Raw genomic sequence first — 23,349 nt, forward strand, 5'->3', positions numbered from 1 at the left:
AGAAGATAAATCAATGGCACATAACACAAGATGTATATGGGAAAAGCCATTGCTCAAAACCCCACTATTTTTATTGCATATATTATTGTCTTAGGGGGTCCTAACCTAGGTTCACAGTTAGTTGTGCCAACCAACAAAACCCTACATTGCTGGCCCTTTCGGCAACAACCCGCGTAGCACAGGCTACATTCTCACCCAAATCAGTATCGGGGGATGCAAGAACCAAGTTTCTGCATCCTAAGACTAGTGTGATGTCTTTCAGTGCCTTAGATCTGCCTTCGCACAGATCACTACACTTCTAGGGCTTGTTAATATGACTAAGTTAAAGCTTCCTTCTGACCTTTGCGAAGGTCCATGATTAGTCTTTGCAGGCCTTATACAATCGATTTACCTACTTTTGTGCATCAAAAAGTAACCCTAGATTGGAGTTCGCGTAGATCTACTTAATTTGTTAGAAAACATGAGAGAAATAGCCTGTAAATTTGTGGAAGTTCCTGAACATTCAATTCATACATTATTAAGATATATTCAAGCAATTCGCGTAGCATTCAATCATTATCCCATAAACACGTCATTAATCAACAACATATAACATAAACAGATCTAATGAAAATACACAGTAATTCTTCAGAAAGCGGTCTTTATTGATCTTCAATTCATTGATTACAGACTCTTCTTACCTTGCGCACACAGCTACAGGCGTCCACACACTCAACTACATGAGCCTTCCCTTCTCTATCTAAGCACAGGAAGAAGAGCCTTCCTGCCTTAGCTCTTTCCCAAGACAACAAAACTTTTTAATGTACTCAATTCTCTATCCAAAACTTACTTCTAAGACTCGCTAAGACTCAACTATTTATAGCTTTCCTAATACAATACCATGGCCCCCGGCTCATGGGTGAGTCTTTAAAATTGACCAAAAACAAGGGGCTAAGGTCCTTTTGACTCTATCTATCTGCATGCTCTGCATCCATATTTTGTGGAGACTTTACATCATTTACAAAATTATTTCCAAAAAATAACTAAGTTTAATTCAATTCTACCCCTAGGGACCCCATCCCAACAAGCTCCCAACACAAAGATCATGACTCACCCTTGAGTCACTGAGTTGGTTGTTCCACTTTCTGGCAGAGTTCACTGAATGGCTTGTTCAAGGCCTAGAGCTTCGTGGTACTCTATTCTGTTGCTTGTTGTACCTCTTGGACTAGATTCTTTGTGGTTGGCCCCTCTACATCTAGTTGCGTAGTCCTCTATGTCTGTTGCATGGCCTTCAACTTCTCATGAATGTTCTATGAAAGCTGGCAGGCTTCCTCTGTCCAAGGCTCAAGTCGGGCTTTGAGGAAGGACTGCTTGTTATGCAACTCCTGGATTTGCATCAATTTTGCCTTGCCTTCTTGCAAGCGCGTGAAGCACTGGACTGGCGCCAACGTCCACACCATCGTACTGATCTCATCATACTGCTGCTACGCTTCCCTGATTTTTGTGTTCAACTGTTGCATCGTAGGATCCTCCTGCAGTGTATCACATAGGCCCATCGCCTAAGTGAAGAGCTGGTCACAACCCTGAACTGTGACATCTAGTTGAGCCATGGATTCTTTTATAGCCACTCCTCCTTATTCCCAAACCTTTGGCGGCATGGTCGGCTACAACTTCAACTACAGCTCAGCTATTTGCATCCAAAGATCGAAAGTCACCTTATCGACCTTTCCCTTTGACGCGTGCACTGCAACAGCCAATTTCCTCACTTTAGCTGAAGCCTCTGCATCGTCGAGTATATTCAGCCTAGGTACGGACTTGCAGGCCTGCTCAATTGTTGTGACCAGGTTCTGGCGCTATGTCCACAACTCCTCCTGTTCCTTCAATGCCTGAGTTTTTTCTGTGAATAACTGCTCATTATTGAATTTAAACTCATTGACAACAGTGAGCGCACATTGTTCTCTGATCTTCAGCTCATTTGAGACCCCCTGATGTAGTGCATGAAGAGACTAGAGCGGTAGCGCGACAAGGTTTAGTCCCATATCTTTTACTATGTTGAGCACCATGTGATCCTCATCTGATTCCACACGAACTGACCCCTCTGGTAAAGGAAAGACTCTGAGATCCAGAGTCCGTTCAATCTCTGTGACTACACTACTTCCCTGCGTCAAGCTCGCTTGCATGCTGCTTGCCTTCCCGACATCCACCTGAATCATGTTTGCCTAGATCTGTAGCTCGCGTAGATCCTTCTGGACGCTTCCTAGCGTCTACATGTATTGCTACTCAAATTGTTGCAGCACCTCTGTCGTTGTGTCTTGTATCTTGTCACTGATCTCATTGAGATCACCTTCTGTCAACACCATGGGATCCAGATGTGTCTGCTTATTAGACTTATGCTTCTTTCGTTGGCCACCAGTTTGTTCCTGTCCACATTTCTTCAGAATGAATGGCATGCTCTACTCTTCACCGCCCCCTCCTTCCTGCTCTAAAAGTTCTTGTTCGTCAGTGTAGTGCATATCATACCTCTCACTCTCCTCATCATCCTTTTGTTATTTCTCTTCCTGCTCTTTAGTAGTGTGCTCTTCCTCTATTCGTGCCTTCTCTACAGCTGCCTTAGTAGCCTCCTTCTTCTTTTTCTCGGCCAATGTGCGCACAACTTTCTGAGCGGCTTCCTTCCGCTTCTGCACAACAGAGCTCTCTACACCTTTGTTGGTTCCCACCTCCAACGTTGCAAGTTTGCGCCACTCCGGAGGCCAATACCCTACTACTTCATGCACATTTGTCTCAGACACTAAATAAGCTAGTACATGCCACATTCCTTCAGGGTCCTTCTGTGCACGGATTGAGACATTGTGAAAGTCAGCCTTGAACTCCGCATAGGCTGTTAATTTCCCAAACAAGGTTGGGGACAACCTTGGTCACTGATTGATTACCATCCGAAGGTCCATCTCCATTAGGACCTAGAAAATCTTTGTTTCCTTAATGCGCGCAGCATCCTTTGTGGCCTAGAGCGAGGCAAACCTCGCAGCCTCACGCAATTATTCCTTGTGCAGAGGAAATTGGCTATCCTCCGGTAACCTCCACGCAACTAATACAATCGATAGTAGAAGCCAAGCGTAATGAAATGGCTTGCTTTCTTCTTGGGCTTCTCGGCAGTTCGCGAGGAACTCCTGGCAGAGATACCTCGACCAATTATACTGCATGCCCTTCGCACATTGTGCAACAAGTGATACAACTGGCGATGGAACTTCATCCGCGTGACTCTTTTGCATGATCTTTCTTATGAGGATTTGGGCAGTGAACTGGATTGCCTGGTCTTGTATTGACAGAATTGAGTATCCTTGCGACTTCTTCAGGAGACCATACTCTTTTTTCATTTTATCAACTAGCTCCTTTTCTCCTGTATTTCCTGCAAATTCCTTGGCAAGGTACGCTCCTTTGTGGGGCGACTTCATTTGCCTATGGATCAACATATCTATTATTGGAATAGGCTACCCTAGCTACATAATCCCATCGTGCACCAGCGCGAGGATCTGGCACACACAGACCATATTGATAGGGGAGCGGTGATAGTGCGGTACTAATATCATATTCAGCAACCCTGACTACTCAATGTCGCGGACCCACTTCATGGGTTCTAACTGTGTAACTCTTGTGTCATCATAGTATATCTTCGTCATATACTTATGGGTCGCCATATGCAGAAATTTTTCCTGATCCACGATGTCCCAGTCCTCCAATTTCAATAGCGGGATACGCGCAAGCTTAGGTCCTTCAAATGTGACCTACTCTGACAGCAGGGGAGTGGATACCCCGAATTTTCCTGAATTAGGATCCTTGGTCACTTTAGTTTTTCCCTTTCGCATAGGGATGTACTCAGGCAGCATAGAGATAGGCTCGACCCCCTCGGCATCAACTTCTTTGATGCCTTGATACTCCTCTTCCTCTAAATCCACTACTTTTTCTGGTTGCTTGTCCTTTTTTTGCTTCGGATGTGGCTCTGTATGCTTCCTTGGTGATATTCACACTGGCACCGAATTCTTTTTTTCTTTCACGGTTGGTTGCTTTTCCTTCATAGCGGGTTGTTTTTATTTTGTCATGGTTTGTTTTGCCCTAGGCGACCTCAGTGTCGTGGGAACAATAGGCATAGTCTCCATACTAGATACTTCGGGACCTGGCGTGTCAGATACATATTCTTCTGAACTGATGGATTTGGTGGGGTTAGTGTCAGTCATTCTTTCAATAAATAGATCTTGGGCCACGGAAGAACAGTTCGCAAATGAGGGGCGCGTCACAAATTCTTCCCAGAACGCTCGACTCATATGTGTCTAACAACAAAATGCTTCAACAAGTCTTAGAGTGCAAAGTGTTCTCTTTTGGACCGATATGCATAATTTATAGGGGGATTTGGATTCAAATCCGACTGCTCCCCCCATATTCTGATAATAAATGTTACTTTGGTGGCAGATCTTCAAAGATTTTTGCCTTAATTTCCGCCTCCCCACTCCTCTTAATCACTTTCTAGCCATCACATCATGAATAGTAACTCCAATGGTCATTTTCATGTTGGGATATGTGGTACCTTCCCCCATGGCACAGCGTCTTGAGCGCAGCTTCATTTGGTGCATGCTTTTCAATCTTCGCACAGTCAGGTCGTTGTCTTGTCCTCCCAACTAGGAAGTGTAGTTTATAGTCTCGCGCTCCCTTACAATTGCCTGGAGCACTAAGACTTCCCTACTACCATATAATCATTGTGCAGGATCCCCCATATACAGCTTCAACCTGCTCCCATTCACTTTTCCTGAGAAGGGTTCCCCATTCAGCTTCGCGAGCTGAACTGCACCACCATCCATAATTTCCTTGACAATATATGGTCCTAACCAATGCATGTGGAATTTACCCAGACATTTAGTGAACTTACTATCATATAACAACACAAGATCATTTATCTTAAATGTGTGAAGCTTGATATGGCGATCATGCCATGCTTTTTCGCGTTCCTTCTATACTTGTTGGTGGAATCCTACAAAAAATCGATCCTCCTCTAGCTCCATGAGCTACGCGAGCCGTTCTTCCAAGGCCCTGTGATCTGCCATATCCAGAAAAGCTACTATGCTTAGACTAGGCATAATGTATTCCATAGGCATTACTGCTTCGACCCCATAGAATAATCAGAATGGCCTTTTCCTTTTCAACTTCTTACATGTTGTCCTATAGGCCCATAGCATTGCAGATACGTGCACAACCCAATCATTCCGCTACACGTTACAGATCAATGCGTTCTCCAAAATTTTGTTAAAATATTTGACCGTCCCATTTTCTTGCAGGTGATATGGTGTACTTTTCTGATTGTAGACCTAGAATTCATCTGTCAACGCGCTAATCATTTCATTCAAAAAGTGCGTGCCCCTGTCACTCATCAAAACTTTCGGGCATCCAAACCTTGTTAAGACATGTTCAAATAAGAATTTTGCTATCGTAACCATGTACAATCGTTTACTGGTTGTGCTTCTACCCATCTGGTTAAATATTTTGTTGCCATGATAACGTAGAGCATGCCCTTTTTCTTTCCAGGGGGCTGAATTGGCCCAATAAAATCGATTGCCCACTTCTTTAATGCCTACAAAGATACCTGAGGATGTAGTGATAGCTCATCCCTTCGTGATGGTCTACCAGTCTTTTGACATGCATCGCATGCCTTACAGTACATTTTGGAGTCCTTGTGCAATGTTGGCCACCATAGTCCTACGCGCAAAATTTTCTATGCGGTTGCTTTTCCTACATAATGACCTCCCGCATCTCCCCCATGAGCTTTGGCAATAATACTATCATGCTCAAAGTCTAGCGCATATCTCCGCAATATTTAATCTGCACCCATTTTGTACAGATGTCCTGCAATGACCAAAAAATCAGTTGTGCGCACTACTAATTCTTTCTTATGTTGATTTGTATATCCTTCAAGCACCATCCATGTAGTTAAGAAGTGAATAATATCAGCAAAATGGTTATCAGATACACGTACCGCAAAGAGTTGCGCATCAAGCAACCCTTCCTTCAAATTATTGGGTTCTTCGTCTGTTTCAATTCACGACAAATGGTCAGGTCCAGCATTCAACCTCCCCAGCTTCACAATGACTTCAAAGTCATACTCTTGAAATAATAACAACCATCTAGAAATATTTCCCCCCAACACAGGTTTGTTGACCAGGTATTTTAAGGCAGAATGATCTGTATACATCTTGAAATGTCCTCCTAACAGATAGTGCCTGAATTTTTGCAGTACATAGACCATGGCCAACCCTTCACGCTCTGTTGTTGAATAATTTTTCTTAGCCTTGGATAACTTCCTACTTGCGAAGGCTATGGGATGGTCTAGTTCTCCTTCGCCTGCCTGTGTGAGTACTACACCTAGTGCAATGCAAGAAGCATCCACATGTACATGAAACTCCTTTTTCCAATCAGGAAATACCAAGATTGGTGCAGTTACCATATTTTCTTTCAACACATCTAAGTTGCGCTGACATTCTTCATCCCAACAGAATGTCGCATCCTTCTTTAGCAGTTTTTCCATGGGTGTGGTAATTTGAGCATAAGCTTTGATGAATTTTCTATAGTATCCCGTGTGTCCCAGCATCGCGCGCAACTGCTTGACGTTCCTAGGGGCCTCCAAGTTCACAATCACCGCAATATTTGCAGGGTCCACCATCAATCCTTGCTTGCACACAACATGACCCAACAAGATCCCAAAAGGAACACAGAATATACATTTTTTCAAATTTAGTGCTATCTGGTATCTTTGACATGTATCCAACATAAGGCACAAACTTGCCACATGGTGCTTCACCAAGCCAAACACCGTCCAGTCATCAAAGTACACTTCCAGGAACTTATGAATGAATTCTTTGAATGTTGTTATGACTATGCGGTAAAATATTGCAGGTGTGTTCTTCAATCCAAACGACATAATAGTGTACTAAAAGCAACCCCACTCTGTCGTGAAGGTGGTTTTTCTTCTATCCTCTAGGGCAATCTTAATTTGATGATACCCAGAAAACCTGTCAGTAAAGGAATAGGCCTCCTACCCTCCAACATTGTCTAGAACTTCATCTGTAAATGTCATCGGAAATGGATCGTGAACACAAGCATCATTGAGCTTCTGCAGATCTATGCATATTTTTATTTTTCCCTTTTGTTTCTTCTCTTGGACCACCATCGAGCTCACCCAATCGGACTCTTCAACAAGTTCTATAATTCCTGCCTCCAGCATTTTATCTAGCTCTTGGCGAACCTTTTCCTTATACTTAGGGTTAAGGTGATAAGGCCTTTGTTTAATAGGCTTCACGTCCACCTTCAATGTGATCCTCATAATGCCCAAATCACCAAGTATGCCCTTTAAATTTGAAAGCTAGTGGGGAAGAGATCCTGGTATTTGCGAAGTAATTCAGCAACTTTGTCTACTATAGTGTCGTCCCAATAGTATCCAATCTTCACGAACTTCAGTTCTTCTTCAGTGCCAATGTTTACTTGCTTCGTTTTCAAAGGTGCGGAGATGTCTGGGTTCTCTACTTGTGGGCCTTTGACTTCGCGATGCCCTTTTATCTCCAGAATATTGATATTCATCGGGTCTTCTTCCTCCTCTTCAGCGGTCACATTATAGCATTCCAAAGCATGGCACAGCTGGGTGCTCTAATCCAGTCGGGTCCATTCCATCACTTCCTTCGGTGTCCTGAAGATAACGCTTTAAATTCTTGAAGTGCTTCATCGACGCTTTCAAAGTCATCTTCGAAGCTGAAAGTCAGTAAGAACCCTTCATTCAATACATCCCATTCTGCAGTGTCATGGCGGAGCTCTGTTTCAAGGTACCAGTTCATGGGGATTGTATCCAAGGCATGACAAAATATATGTACCCATTCTAGCTGCGGTTCTGTCCCCCACACCATAGTCCATTTTTCCAAGTGATTGCACGGATCATCCTTCCCATTATACATCTCAATCATTCTGGCATTAGCATGCCCAAATCGTAGCTTCATCATTCTTCTGTAATATCGCCATTTAGAAAAACTATCCTTATGCGTACCCCACCATCGTGCGGGCGTAGTGCACAACGCCAACTCCAATGCTTGAAAGCAGTGGTCCTCAGGGACTTCACGCTCAAATTCATCTAAAAACATATCTACATCAGTTAAACCATCATAATAAGGTAGCTTTCTTACCTCCAACGAAACACAACATAGTGACTTTGTCATCATATTGCATCGTAATGTAGACACTTCATGTAAGCGGTTTTGCCAATGTTCTAATTCCTCATCTAAATCAGAAGTGCAGGAACTCTCCCGGTCCCATGTAATCTGTCCATCTGTCATTGGATTGATCCAATCCTGATCTCGTGTTGTTATCTTGTATATTTGATCTAGCTCATCGTCACTTTCCACATAATCGCAGACTGGTTCAGTATAGTGTGCCCCTTCTGCAGGATCCAGTGACACTATAACCCTAAGCGACTTTCTTTCAAACGACATTGTCCTCTTCTTCAGATTAATGACCCCATTCATATCAATAGCCTAGTCGATTCCCAGGAGCACGGGGTAGGGATTGTTTTCATCGACAATTTATATAACTTCAAAGTCTGCTACTGCACTCGCACCTTCAATATCAACCGTTACTCCATATAAGCATCCCATGGGGATGATTTTCTATTGATTCACCATCCTGAGCTGAATCAGAGACCACTGCAGCACAGGTGTCCCCATCCTTTCCCACGTCTATTTTGGTATAACATTCACTATTAGCTGCATCTATCACCCTGTTCGCGCCTTATGCTTACCAATTTTTCTAACCGCCCACTTCTCTGAAGGAGTCTTTTCCTTATTGGTGGACTTGTCTATATATGAGTGAATATACAATACTTGTTCTCACTAGAACAATTCCACACAAATATGCTCAACTATCTCAGCTCACAAGCTAACTCTTAGCCAGAACTTAGCCAATTTTGCAGCTCTCCAAGCTCCTAATCTCTTGCATAATTCCTAAGATGAATAACCCATATTTAAAGGGAAATCATGCTCCCAAAACTACGCAATCCAAACATAGGATCAATCTCTGACGCATGCATGATATTTACACTCTAGTAAATAATACCACTGATAGTACACTGTCCTTGCACTCTAGTTTCAACTGGACCTTTCTCTGAACTGACATGGATGAGTTTCTGATGAGGGAATATTTAGTTAACTAGAGTAGCACTAGTGGATGCATTAGTGCACCAACTGACTACTAGTCCTCTATTAGTTCGAAAAATAATTTAGAACTAATTTAAGTGAACTTAACTCATTGAATTGAGTGACCTAATTTCCAACTCAATTTAAACCCATATTGGACCCCTAAAACTTAGGGAGAACATATACATGACTACAGAAAGACTTCCAACTTGAAGTTCCTAAGCTAATTAAGTTAATTAAACCTAATTAACTGTTTACAAGTTGCTATGAGAATAGAATTTGATTTTAATTCTCAGTTTAATTTAGGACAAATTAAACTGGAATTTCTTGTTTCCATTTCTCAACACTCCCTCTCAACAAGAAAGGGATTATCAGCTACCCTGATCCTATCTCTGTGAAACTCGAATTTACATTTTTACAATGCTTTTGTCAAAATGTCAGCGTCTTGCTTCTCCGCGGGAGTGTACTCTAACAACATAATCTGCCTCAATACACAATCTTTGAGATGATGATATCGGATATCAATATGATTGGGTCGATCAAGAAAAACTAGATTTTCAGAGAGTTTAATACAACTCTGATTATTGCAATAAATCACAGTTGGATCCATCTATTGACCAAAAAAACCAACCAGGATCTTCCTCATCCAGATGGCCTCACATGTTTCCTGACTCGCAACCATGTACTCTACCTCTATCGAACTGAGTGAAACTGATCTTTGTTTCCTGATGTAGCAAGATCCCTCCTGATGTGTTCTTTCGGTCAGATGGACTCCCTGCCAAATCTGTATTGGTGAAGCCTTGAAGCTTCACTCCCTCTATCCATATGTATCATAATCCATACTAAGAAGTACCCCTAAGGTATCTCAACACATGCTTTGTTTCCTTCCAATACAGCTTGGTAGGCCTAATCATCGCTTGACTAAGCTGGTTAACTACATAGCACATATCCGGTCATGTGTTCACCAAGTGCATGAGTGAACCCACAAGCTACCTATAAACAGTAGCTTCCACTACTTCCCTTGAAGTAGAATTCTCCTTCCTCCAGTTACCTGCTAAAGGAGTCTCCATGGGTTTAGTTCTCTCCATGTGGAATCTCCTGAGTATCTCGTTGGCATACTTGCCCTGATACACAAACAACTCCCCATCACCCTGCCATAGCTCCATGCCAAGAAAGTAATTCATGAGCCTCGTGTCCTTCATCTCAAACTCTCTTGCAAGGTCCTCCTTGCAAGACTTGATAAGATGATCATCACCTGTCAATATGAGATCATCAACATAAAGTACAATGATCAACAGTTTACCTTCAACCACTATGTGGTACAAGTTGGTATCTGCTTCACTCTTCGTGAAGCCCAACCTAGTGAAGTAGCTATCTATCCTAGTGTACCAAGCACAGGGTGCTTGCTTCAGCCCATACAATGCTCTCTTGAGCCGGCACACATGTGACTCATGGTCAAAGGTCTCAAAACCTTCAGGTTTCTCTATGTACACCTCTTCCTCAATCATGCCATTAAGGAAGGTTGTCTTCACATCCATCTAATGTATCTTCCAACCCATATGTGATGATGATGCCAATATAAATCTGATTGATGAGTACCTTTCCACATGAGCAAAGGTCTCATCATAGTCAATCCCCTCTACCTGTGAAATTCCACAAGCCACAAATCTAGCCTTATGTTTCTCCACACTACCATCTACAGCTTGCTTTAATTTTTAAAGCCAACGAGATCTCACCACTAACTTGTCCTACAGTGGCGGGACCACATCCCAAACACTGTTACGAACTATGGATTCATACTCCTCCACCATGGCATCAACCCAAACTAGTTGTTACACTACTTCCTTAAAGGAAGATGGCTCTGTCACAACACATTTTCCCATAAGAGCCATTTATCCAGTGTGCCTCTCAGGTGACCTCCTCTTCCTACGCTAGGAAGTGGGTGTTCCCACATGCTCTCGTGCATCATCCAACAATCTGTCAGCCTCTCTAGTGCACTTTCTTCCCTCTCTGGAAGACTCTGCCTGAGTGGATGTCTCCACTTCCGGATCCTCTACATGTGCATGTCAATCTGAGGCTCCTCAACCTTAGATGCTATAATCTCATCAACCGCATGTAGTTGAAGCTCCCTCTCAAGGAAATCTTGCATGGCCTTCTCCTCATTGAATCTAACATCCATGCGAATCACTGCCATCCTACTGGTCAGCAAGTGCACCTGATAGTTGTGAGGTGTATAAATTTACCCCAAAAGTACCCCCAACTTTGCTATCGGCTCAAGCTTCTTCCGTGCATATTTGGTCACATGGAAATATACCAATGGCCCAAAAATCCTGAAGTGACCAACATCTGGTCTTTTACCGGAATAAGCCTCCTATGGTGTCTTCATCTCAAGTATCTGATGTGGCTATGGTTTTGAACATAAACCGTTGTGTTGCACGCCTCAGCCCACAAGTGTAGTGGTAGGCCCTGATCATGCAACATCACCCTTTCTGCCCCTACTATGCTTATGTTCTTCCTCTTGAACACCCCATTCTGTTGAGGGTTATGGGGTGCTATCAGCTCCTGTTTAATCCCTTCCACTGCACAGAAGTTCTTAAACTCGTTTGAGACATACTCACCACTGTTATCACTCTATAGAGCTTTAACCTTCTTTCTTGACTCTTTCTCCACCAATGATTTATACTCACAAATTTTTTTGAAAGTTTATACTTTTTCTGCATGAAAAATATCCAACATTTTCAAGAAAACTCATCAACAAATATAACAAAATACCTGTGTTTGGCCATGGTTGTTGTCAAGAACAGTCCACACACATCTTAATGGACTAGCTCTAGAATAGCCTCTCCTCAACTATCTCTGTCGTGAAAGGAATACTTGGTGTATTTTCCCAAAGCACACCCCTTGCATGTATCAACTTGCTCAAGTGTACCTTTGGGAAGACTGATAGAGATCTGTTACAATATCTTCAAAACCCCATGATGCAAGTGGCCCAATTGCTTGTGCCATAACTCACCAACGTCTCAGCTCTACACCATTTCTGCTTTTGTTCTCAAAGTAGCACACTCCTCTACCTCCATCTTATAGAGTTTTTTCACCCGAATCCCTATATTCTTTACTTGACCCGTGGCTATGTGTCGAAGGAACGCCTTTCCTTTTGAGAAGATCACATCATAGCCTCTATCCTCAAGCATAGAAATGGATAGCAAGTTCTTCTTCAGCTTGGGCACATACATAACATTCTTCAAGATGAGTGGAGTCCCATGCTCCCTCTGAAAAGTAATCATGCCCAATCCAGTAGCACTATACTTCCCATCATCACCCATCTCAATATGCATCTGGAGATCTTTCTCCTCTAGGTCACTGAATAACTCTTTGTCACCAATCATGTGAAATGAAGCTCCACTGTCCAAGTACCATACACTTCCCATCATTGATGACACCATGCATGCAATGAGGGAAAAGTCAAATTCGAATTGGGAGTCCAAAGCCTCATCTGTCGCTCCTCCTAAGGAATTCTTCTTGGACTTCTTGAGTGGACAATTTGTAGCGAAATGGCCCAACTCATGACAATGAAAGCATTTCACTTTCGTCATGTCTTTCTTCTTACCTTCATGATAAGAATATAATTTGGAATGGGAAGCTTTCCCTTTCCCCATCTTGGCCTTAATTGCTAAGGCACAGTTCTCTTCATCATCAGTCTTTGATGAAGATCCATCCCTGGTGTTCCTCCTTATCTCCTCCTGCATCAAATCTGACCACAGTCGTTCCCAATCTGCCAGCTTCTCCCGACCATTGACAGAGTCCTAATAACTATGCCAACTCTTTGGGAGTCATAGAAGATCAAGACTCACCATATCATCCTTAATAACCATGATTCCAACACTTCCAAGTTCATCACGACATTGAGTGAACTTGGTCAAGTGTTTTGGAATAGTATCGCCTTTCTCCATTTTGACTTTTTGAAGTTTGTCCTTTAGCGCCAATTTACTTTCGTCATTATTGTTCTAATACAAGTTCGTCAATGTTTTCCACATAGCATATGGATTTTCCTTGCCATGGAGACTCGAGACAATGTGGTTTCGAACTCCCTCAAGGATTATCCGCCTCCCCTTCGCCACACACTTCTTCCATTCAACTAAATTATGTGCAGCCGATGCTGCTGGCTTAGGAATTTCTTGATTAACGAATTCCTTCAAGCCATTATCCTCTAGCACAGCCTCCATTCTGTCCCTCCAGGCTATAAAATTTGAGTTTCCTTCCAACGCATTCTCGAACCACAAACCGTAGAACGCCATCAATCAATCCTGAAGTATGTATTGCAAATTCGAATTCACCTATAACCCAAAAATCAAAACTTTGAAATATCCTCTAGTATATTGTTCTCAGCTTTGATACCATGTAGAAAATCATGTAGATTCACAAGCTCATACAATGTACTAAAGCACAGGACAAGAATCTACTTCTAATTTTAACCAGCGGAAGTCAATAGATCAATGAAAACAATATGAACAAGAAGAAGATAAATCAATGGCACATAACACAAGATGTATTTGGGGAAATCCATTGCTTAAAACCCCACTATATTTATTTCATATATCATAAATATGAGTGAATATACAAATCTTGTTCTCAATAGAACACTTCTGCACAAGTATGCTCAACTCTCTCAGCTCACAAGCTAAATCTTGCCCAACACTTAGCCAATTCTGCAGCTCTCCAAGCTCCTCATCTCTTGTGTAATTCCTAAGATGAATAACATGTATTTAAAGGGAATTCATGCTTCCAAAACTACGCAATCCAAACATAGGATCAATCTCTGATGCATGCATGATATTTACACTCCAGTAAATAATACCATTGATAGTACACTATCCCTGCACTCTAGTCTCAACTGGGTCTTTCTCTTAAATGACATGCATGAGTTTCTGATGAGGGAATATTCAGTTAACTGGAGTAGCATTATTGGATGCATTAGTGCACCAACTGACTGTTAGTCCTCTATTAGTTCCAAAAACAATTTAGAACTAATTTAACTGAACTTAACTCAGTAAACTGAGTGATCTAATTTCCAACTCAATTTAAACTCATAATGGACCCCTAAAACTTAGGGAGAACATATATATGACTACATAAAGACTTCCAACTCAAATTCCTAAGATAATTAAGTTAATTAAACTTAATTAACTATTTACAAGTTTCTATGAGAATAGAATTTGATTTTAATTCTCAGCTTAATTCAAGGACAAATTAAACTGGAATTTCTTGTTGCCATTTCTCAACACTCCATAATGACCTGATGTCCTGCTTGTCAAATAGTGACTAATGATAACATATTCTTCTTAAATGTTGGTACATACCAAACATTCGAAATTATTATTTCCCTAATTCCAGGAAGAGAAACTTTCATTGTACATTTTGTGAAAGAACTATGTGTTGTATCATCTATTAGAAAGATTTAATTGAGTTGACATTGTTGAAAATTCCAAAAGAAGTCACATCAAAAAATCATATGTTTTGTATCCCCTATATCTAAGATCCAATCATCTTCATAATCACTTTTAATATATGTGGAGATATGTTAGTTTGTGGATTATGAACTTTGAAGGGTATTGAAGACATATTCTGAAGCATCAACCTTTGATCATTAGCAAATTGTGTCAAATGTTGTTGAAACTTCGATATTTTTTCAATAGAAGTTCGACAATATTCAACATAATGACCAACCCTATTACATCGTTTACAAAAAAATTGATTGAAATCTTTTCCTTTGCCTTGACTTTGTCCTCTATCTCTACTTTGTCCTCCACCTTGATTTTGTTCTCTGCCTTGACTTTGTCCTCTGCCTTGAGTGTTGCTTCCACTGAAATTGAAGATCAACTCTCTTTGATTCTAGTTTTGTATCAAATAAATATTTAAATGTTTTCCAAGAAGACCATGCATTAGAAGCATTCTCTATATGAACATACATTTCATCATTAAGTGAGTATTTAATTAATGTTAATGCCTTTGCAATTTTGATCTCCCATTTAGCTAGTGAGTCAGAATCTGTAGGATTGTTTGGTTTAACATCACCATCATGTACATATTTCCAAATTTCATTGTAGATCAAAATTTTTTCTATTTTCCTTTTCCATGTCTTATAATTGTTTGAGCCTTTGAGTTTGTCAGGCTCAGAAAATAAATTTACTAGCTTGGAAATGGTAAAGGTAAATGTATGCACCAAGATAGATTATGAAACACACAAAAAGGAGATGAGGCAACACACCACTTGTTGCGCCGCATACATGATCTATCAGGGTTTGGCCTTGAGCCTCATATAATTGTTTGAAAAATAAAAATTGGCTGAGCTTTGTACTTGGCTCTAGTCAATTTTATGAGATTTTTACAATTAGACTTTCAAAATTTGACTCTCTGCCTATGTTATTTCTTCATAAATACAAAAGAAATAATTTTTACAATTCTCTTGCAATTTTGACTTCTTTGACTATACTCTAGCCCCCCCTCAAGTAAAATTTACTTCAAATTACAATTGTGTTCCCCCTTTAGAAAAAATACTCTTCTTAACAAGTGATTTAATTCAAGATATATTATACAACGAAACACAATCCATGCTTAACTCAATAATTTTAAATCTTGTATTTGACCATTAAAAGAAAAGATTTACCATACCCACTAGCTTGAAAATTATTGATCCATCACTCCATGCAGATTACACATTGGTCTTCAACAATGCTACAATTCTTCCACCCACAAGATTTTACTCGCAAGCTTCCTGACTCAACTTGTTCCATGCATAACTTATTTTATAGTAATCATCTAACTCTGAACCATTTAATCATCTCATTTTTTTGGAATACATACGCCAAAATATAATAATTTTCAACACCAGTATGAGTAACGCAAGGCATTTTCCATCTTTGACATTATTGCTTACAAGTAGTGAGATAAAAAAAATCTGGAATGGTGTTTTATGCACTCTTCCCTTGATGTGGACTCTTCCCAATCCAGTAGGTTCATCAATCCACAAGCTTTTAGTGGGTTTTTTAACCTTACAGGCAAGCCACTGTTCTTTATAGTATGCCTCTTTGAGGGTTCTTTAGTTGGTACACCTTCTCCAAAGCTTGGTAATTTCAATGTTGATCACTTCTCTCTCTATGTTTTCACCTTTGCCCTTGGAGGAGTTTTCCTTGTACTTCTCTTCACAATTTTTCTTCCATTGCATATGCATCTAAATTCCTTTTCTCTACTGCCCATGCATGAGATAATGGGAGTGTGTCTTCCGCTCCACATATGCATTAATTTTTTTTTCTCCCCTTATCCCACTAAATTTATTTCATGTTTAACTAATAGACCAACCATTTGTCCTTTTCCAAGGTTCCACGCAGTCCACTACTGGACAATGCAGCCCATTCCTTAATGTTTTTCTCCTATTTTTCTTGTTGTTATAGCCAACAGACACATGGACGTGTCATTTTCATTTTAATTAAATTTATTGCCCAATCAGCCCATTAACTTCTCAGCCAACCCATGGATAATACATTTAAATTAAGCATTTACTCAAGTAATATCCCTCCCTAAGCAATTGGAATCTATATCCCTTTCTCGGAACCTTTTAAATAATTACAATTATTTACAATGAGGGAATATTAACGGGGGGATGTTATATATATATATATATATATATATATATATATATATATATATATATATATATATATATATATATATATATATATATATATAGATATATATATATATATATATATATATATATATATATATGCATGGTCAATGATTATTTTTATTTTTATTTTGAGCAAATGAATTATATTAGGAAGTGAAATATTAAATGGTTTATGTAATGGATTAGCAAGGTCCCATCTACTAGGAAATTAAAACATAATAATTAAAAATTTAACTTAACTTAACATTTCCTTTAGAAACATCATCCTGCATTATAATCAACACTTGCTTATAAATTAAACTATAATGAACTTCCAAAGTGGTTCAACTTCCCAACTACTTTGAAGAGACATAAAAAGAGGAGGTGGGCTATGAAGGAGGGGAGAGAACACTGTGAGGAGAGGTTTGCATTAAGTAATTTCTAGTTGTCATTCCTTCCTTCTGATTTAGTTTTTTTGTGAGTTATAAGAAGCTAAACCAAAGGTGTCATTAGATTATTTTTGAGGGAAAGGTATAGTCTGAAAGGCAACTCCACTCAACCTTTGAGCACATATTTTTAGGTAACTTGAATTTCCTGTTATTTATTTGTTGTTAGAAGACCTAGTATGAATCTAGCCAATGCTAACAACCATTTTTTGTGTAAGTAAGCTTTGTTATTAACAGTAAAAACATATAGTACAAAAAGTCTGCCGAAGCAGATGACTGGCCGCTATGAAGCAGGCCTTACCAACAGAAACTATTTGGGGCAAGAGACTGAAAGAAAACTGCCAAGAGGTACTCCCCAAAGAAGACATAGACTGAGAGAAGGACGAGAAACTGCCAAAAGAACACCACGCAGGGTGATTCGAGCAAAACAAGACCGAGCCAACATAGGCAAAGCAGAAAGGGACAGAAAACATAAGTCCGAGCCGACATAGGCAAGACAGAAGGACGAGGAAGCGAAAACAGAGGAAACTTCGATGGCCGCTGAGAGTCTCTGTTGGCAGTGGAGCGCAATTTCCTGCTAGGCCTTCGACGGGCCACCCTGCTGAGGCGCAGGAGGCTTGCTGTCAGACTGGATGACTTTCTTGAGGAGCTTAATCAGTTCTGTGAGCTTGGTGCTGACCGTACCCAGCTCCTGGTGTATTGCAGAGAGCTTAAATTCACTGCTCTCAACCACAGCCATATGATCATGAGTCATGGTGGCAGCAAAACGCTGTAGAGTCCGCAGCTGCTCCGCATGATCTTCTTGCACATCCATGGCCTTCGCCAGGATGGTTTTCGTGCGCCAAGCCTCGGCCTGAGTGCGGACGAACTGGGTCGCCCGAGTACTGGCCGTCCCTGGGTCTTGCAGCCAGTCGACATCCTGTCCGAGCTGCTGGTCTGTGAGCTTTCCTTCTTCCTCTCTGGCCGAGGTTTCCAGATCTATGATCTTGCGTTTATTTCTCGCAGAGGTTCTGCGCTCATACATTTCTTTTGCAAGCTGCAACTCCCTATTCGCAGAGTTGTTTCGACACCCCTCTCCCGCCATCATAGCACTCTCCTGGAGGAAAATGTTCTGGGAAATAATGAAATTCGAAGGATGCAGAGTAAAAACCTTCAAAGAGATGGAGCTCCAATGAAGATCGGGCGGGGTTATATAGATGGAGGCGGGAGGATTTCGGGCTGAGGATCGGATCGCTACAAGCAAATTGCCTGTCCGATCGGCATAAATGCTGTAATTCAGGGTCGTGGGAGGCGAGTGAGGTGAGTGAGAAAGATTTCGGTGGCCTTTGCCTGCGCGGCTGAGGGCGCGCCAAGTGTCCCACTGTCCTGTGGATCGGCGGTGGCCTATGTCACCCCGGATCCCGATTCTGTACAAAATTGTGAGAGCTGCAATATCCATTATTGCCCTCAACCACAAGGTCCTTTGAGACTTGCTGTGTAATGAAAGGTCGCGTCCCGTCGTCCTCTCCATGTTTTTGAGGAATGTAAAAGGGCGGCCAGTCATTCTGCCGCGTCATCTGCCACCAAGTCCAGGCGTGCGAAGTGAGAGCACCTTTCCTTGAGCTGATTATGCGTGACCTGGTGCCAACAATTGTCCACCATTCCGTTTGGGTTATCAATCCCATGGTTTGCCAGGTGGTCTGCTACCGAGTTTGCTTGCCTTCTTATCGGCTGAAAGACGAGGCCCTTCATTTTCCCAAGCAAATTTCCTATGCTCTCAGTAACCATGGCCAAACGCCAGTGTTTGGTTGCTTTGCTAATCGGTGTGCCTCCATAGATTTTCCTTGCCACCAGTATTGCAATTTCAGAGTCGCCTTCGATGATTGCATTGTCTGCCTGATTCCTTTGCAAGATTTTTAGACCTTTCTCCATTGCGGCAAATTCCATTTCGTTGTTGGTGGCTTCCCCCAACGCTTGGCTGAAAATGTGGAGAATTTCTCCTCTCTGGTTACGAATGAGGCCTCCGATGCCCGCTGGTCCCGGGTTGCCTCGTGAGGCCCCATCGAAGTTCAGTTTCAGGAATCCATCAGGAGGGCGAGACCATCTATTAGGCGTGTTTCTGGTGTGCGGCTGGTTGGCAGGGATTTGATGACTTTGCTCAGAACGAATGTTGAAAGCAGTCAGAATTCTTTGATCTTCCTCAGAGATTTTGTTGGATGGGTCGAAATGACTCTTAACCAGAATCAATTGACGAATGTTCTCAATTAGGGTAATTTTCAAATGCTCTAGATCCCTATGTTCATTTTGAAAAATTCTCCTGTTCCTTTCTTTCCAGATTGTCCATGTGATGAAACCAGGCAAGATTTTCCAAATACTATTGATTTGAGGGTTTTCTGAGTAGTTGCTTGGCCAATTGGTGATGGTGCTTTGTATTGATTCTAAATCCCTGTTCTGTTGCTGCATGATGGCCTCAAACCCTAGCCAAATATGATTTGCCCATTCACATGTATTGAATAAATGATTCATTGTTTCTTCGGCTTGCTTACACATTGGACAGAAGGAGGGGCCCTCAAAGCCTTTTTTCCTCAGGTTCTCCCAGGTGAGAGTCTTTCGCCGCATGAGGAGCCAGAGAAAGGTTTGGATTTTTGGCCAGAATAGGGGATCCCAGACCTTGTTGAGCCACGGGGCTGGCTCCCCCTGCTCTGTGTGTTCTAATTGTTCTCTTGCCTCTTTTAGAGTGAAGTTTCCATTACCCTTCATACCCCATCTCAGCTTGTCTGCCTCTGCGGTTTTCCTGATTTTTCTTTGATGTATAACTTGGATCAGATCATGAATTCTGTTGTGTTCCTCGTTGGGGTTTCCTGTGTCTGGAAGAGTCCATTCACGCCAGGTTTGGTCGAGACCATTGGGGATCCAATATTGATGTACTGTGAAAAGTCCCCTGCTTTGACAGTGTAATTTGTAATTTTCAAGGTCTGGGTTTTCAAGCTTTGGGTGCTGTTGCCATGCATCTTCCCAAAAGAAGGCTGATTCCCCATTACGGATCTCCCAGAAACTGTGGTCCTGAATGATGCTTCGGTTTCTTTTAGCGAGGTTCCAGATTGGAGATCCTTCTGGCAACTCCTGGAGTCTGATGAGGTCCTGGTCCCTGCAGTTGGGGGTGTATTTCTCCTTCCAGTGTCGGGCCCAGGGGAGGCTGGTCTCTCTGAGCCATCGCCACCACAACTTGGCACCTCCTGTTTTGTTGCTGATATCAGGATCTATTAGGTTTAATCCTCCTGCCCTTTTCGATTGACAGAGCTTATCCCATGCTACGAGTGCCCATTTCCTTTTTTCTGTGCTGCCACTCCAGAGGAAGGATCTTTGGATGGATCGGATTTGCTGCAGGATGGCTTTAGGTGCCGGGAGGATAGAGAGCATGTATTGAGGGATAGCCTGGAGGATAGCTTTAGTTAAAACTAATCGCCCCGCAAAGTTTAGGGCCCTGTGGGTCCAATGTTTTCTCCTTTTTTCCAGGTTTGCTATGAGCTTTTCCTAGTGGGTCTTTTGCCACGGCTTGGTGGTGAGCGGAGCTCCCAGATACTTCGAGGGGAGTGAGCCTTTGCGAAATCCTAGGATGCCCGTGAGATGGTTCTGAATTGAAACATGAGTGTTAAAGAAAAAGATAGTTGATTTAGAATGGTTGACTTCCATACCTGATGCTTTGCTGAAAAGAGAGAGAATAGCTTTGACAGCCTTGGCCTCTTTGAGTGTGGGAGAGCAATGCAGCATAGTATCATCGGCAAACTGCTGATGAGTAGTTGCAAGGGTGGAAGGGAAAGGGCGCAAACCTTTAATGCTTCCTTCTATTTTGGCTTTGTGAATATATCTGCTAAGCCCTTCCATGAGAATCACGAAGAGGAAGGGGGATAAGGGGTCACCTTGCCTTATGCCGCGAGATGGCGAGAAGGTTGCTGAGGGGGATCCATTAACCAGAATAGAGAAATTTGTTGACTTGATGAGAGCGAGGATCCAGTTGGTCCACCTGTTGTCAAAACCAAAGGCCTTTAAAGTGGCCTCCAGATAATTCCAATTAACTTTGTCAAAAGCTTTTGAAAGGTCTAATTGAATCATCATTCCAGGGATTTTTTTTTACTGAAGAGTGTGAATCATCTCCTGTGCCAGGAGGATGTTGTCCAGGATCTGTCTACCTTCCACGAAGCCCGACTGTTCCTCCGAGATGATGTTAGGGAGGATAGGTTTAAGTCTGTTGGCGATGACCTTAGAGATGATTTTATAAATCACGTTGCACAGAGCTATGGGGCGGAACTTTTCAGGAGTTCGAGCTTCCTCCTCTTTGGGGATCAGGGCTAGGAAGGTGGAGTTCAGGCCTTTGAGAATTGAGCCAGAGCGCCTTGAGTCTTCAACAACTTCCCAAATCTCAGTTTTGACAGTTTGCCAACATGCTTTGTAGAAATTTATTGTAAAACCATCTGGGCCAGGGGCTTTATCATTTGGCATGTCTTGAACTGCTTCCTCCACCTCCTCCATTGATACCTTTCTTAACAGAGAGGCATTCTGTGCTGGAGTAATGAGTTGGGGAATGGCCTGCGCTATTTCCTCACATGCTTCCACTCGATCTTCTTGAGATTCCTGAGCAATTTTCTTGAAGTGGGTGGTAAGGAGAGATGAGATCTCATTGTGATTCTGAGTGACTTCTCCAGCAGCATTGGAAAGCTTGAGGATTTTGTTTGCTCCCCTATAATCCATTGTCGATCTATGGAAGAATTTTGTGTTTCGCTCTCCCTCCTTTAACCATTGGATGCGGGATTTTTGCTTCCAAAGGATTTCTTCCTGTTGGCAACGGAGATGCCATTTCTGCATTAGAGTCCTTTCCTGTTCAATGGAGTTTTCTTTGTTAATCCCTGAGGCCCAATCCTTGTGGATTTCACTTAGTTGGACCTCTATATTATGTTTATCCTTGAAGATATTGCCAAATTCGGTTGTATTCCATTCCTTTATTTTGAGTTTGATGAACTTCAGTTTGGACTGAAGTTTAAACATTTTGGTCCCTCTGATAGCCCTGGGCTCTTCCCACCATTTTTTTACCAATTCCTGGAAATTTGGGTGAGTGAGCCAGAATTTCTCAAACCTAAAGGGTCTGTTTTTGGGGGTCTCAAGGAACGCAGCTTCCAGGGCAATGGGCCAGTGGTCTGATCCCCCACTGGGGAGAATGTCAGAGGCGACTGTTGTTCCTTCCAGTAAAATGTTTTCTGAAATCAAAAAACGGTCAAGGCGAGAGGCTATCCTGTGCTCTCCTCCTCTTCGGTTGTTCCAAGTGTATAGCCCATTGTTAGGAGGGATGTCAACGAGCTTGGCCGAATCCATGAAGTCGACAAAGAGCTCTGAGTCTTTGTTGAGACGTCTGAGACCTCCTTTTTTTTCCAGAAGGGTAGTAATCATATTGAAATCCCCTCCCATAATTATCTTGGAATGCTGGTATCTCTGCTTTAATTTTGTTAACATGCTCAGGAATGAAACTTTATCTTCTAAGCGTTGTGGTCCATATACATTTATACAGAGGTAAGTTTCAGAGTTACCTGTTAGTTGAAATTCTGTAGCAATGTATGATCTGGTAGCTTCCATAGAGGTGATTTCGATGGTTCTGGAATCCCAAAGAGTTGCGATGCCTCCTTCCCATCCTTGGCTTGCAATGTCTATGTATTTGACAGAGTTTCCTAGCTTCCTAGATATGATCTCTAGCTAAGCAGAGGTGCATTTTGTTTCTTGAATGAACATGATGTCTGGCTTTTCCTGTTGTAACTTCCTTTTGAGAAGTCGTTGCTTGTTGAGGCTGTTGAGCCCTCTTACATTCCAGGAGGTGATTTTCATTGGAAACGAGGAGGTTATTGGGGGGATAGGAAGGAATGCAAGTCCTTCATTTTCCCTGAATTGATCAAGAAAATACCCAAATCATGGAGGACCTCTCCGTTTTTCCTTCTTCCTCTTCTTTTATTCTATTTGCGTCCTAATGAGTGAATAAACAGAGTTTTAGGATGGTTACCTGTGCCTTTCATGATTCCCAATC

This window comes from Pinus tabuliformis, chromosome 5_2 (genome assembly GCF_031772625.1).
Source record: "Pinus tabuliformis cultivar Carrire ecotype Pingquan chromosome 5_2, CPIR1, whole genome shotgun sequence".
Taxonomy (NCBI): Eukaryota; Viridiplantae; Streptophyta; class Pinopsida; order Pinales; family Pinaceae; genus Pinus; species Pinus tabuliformis.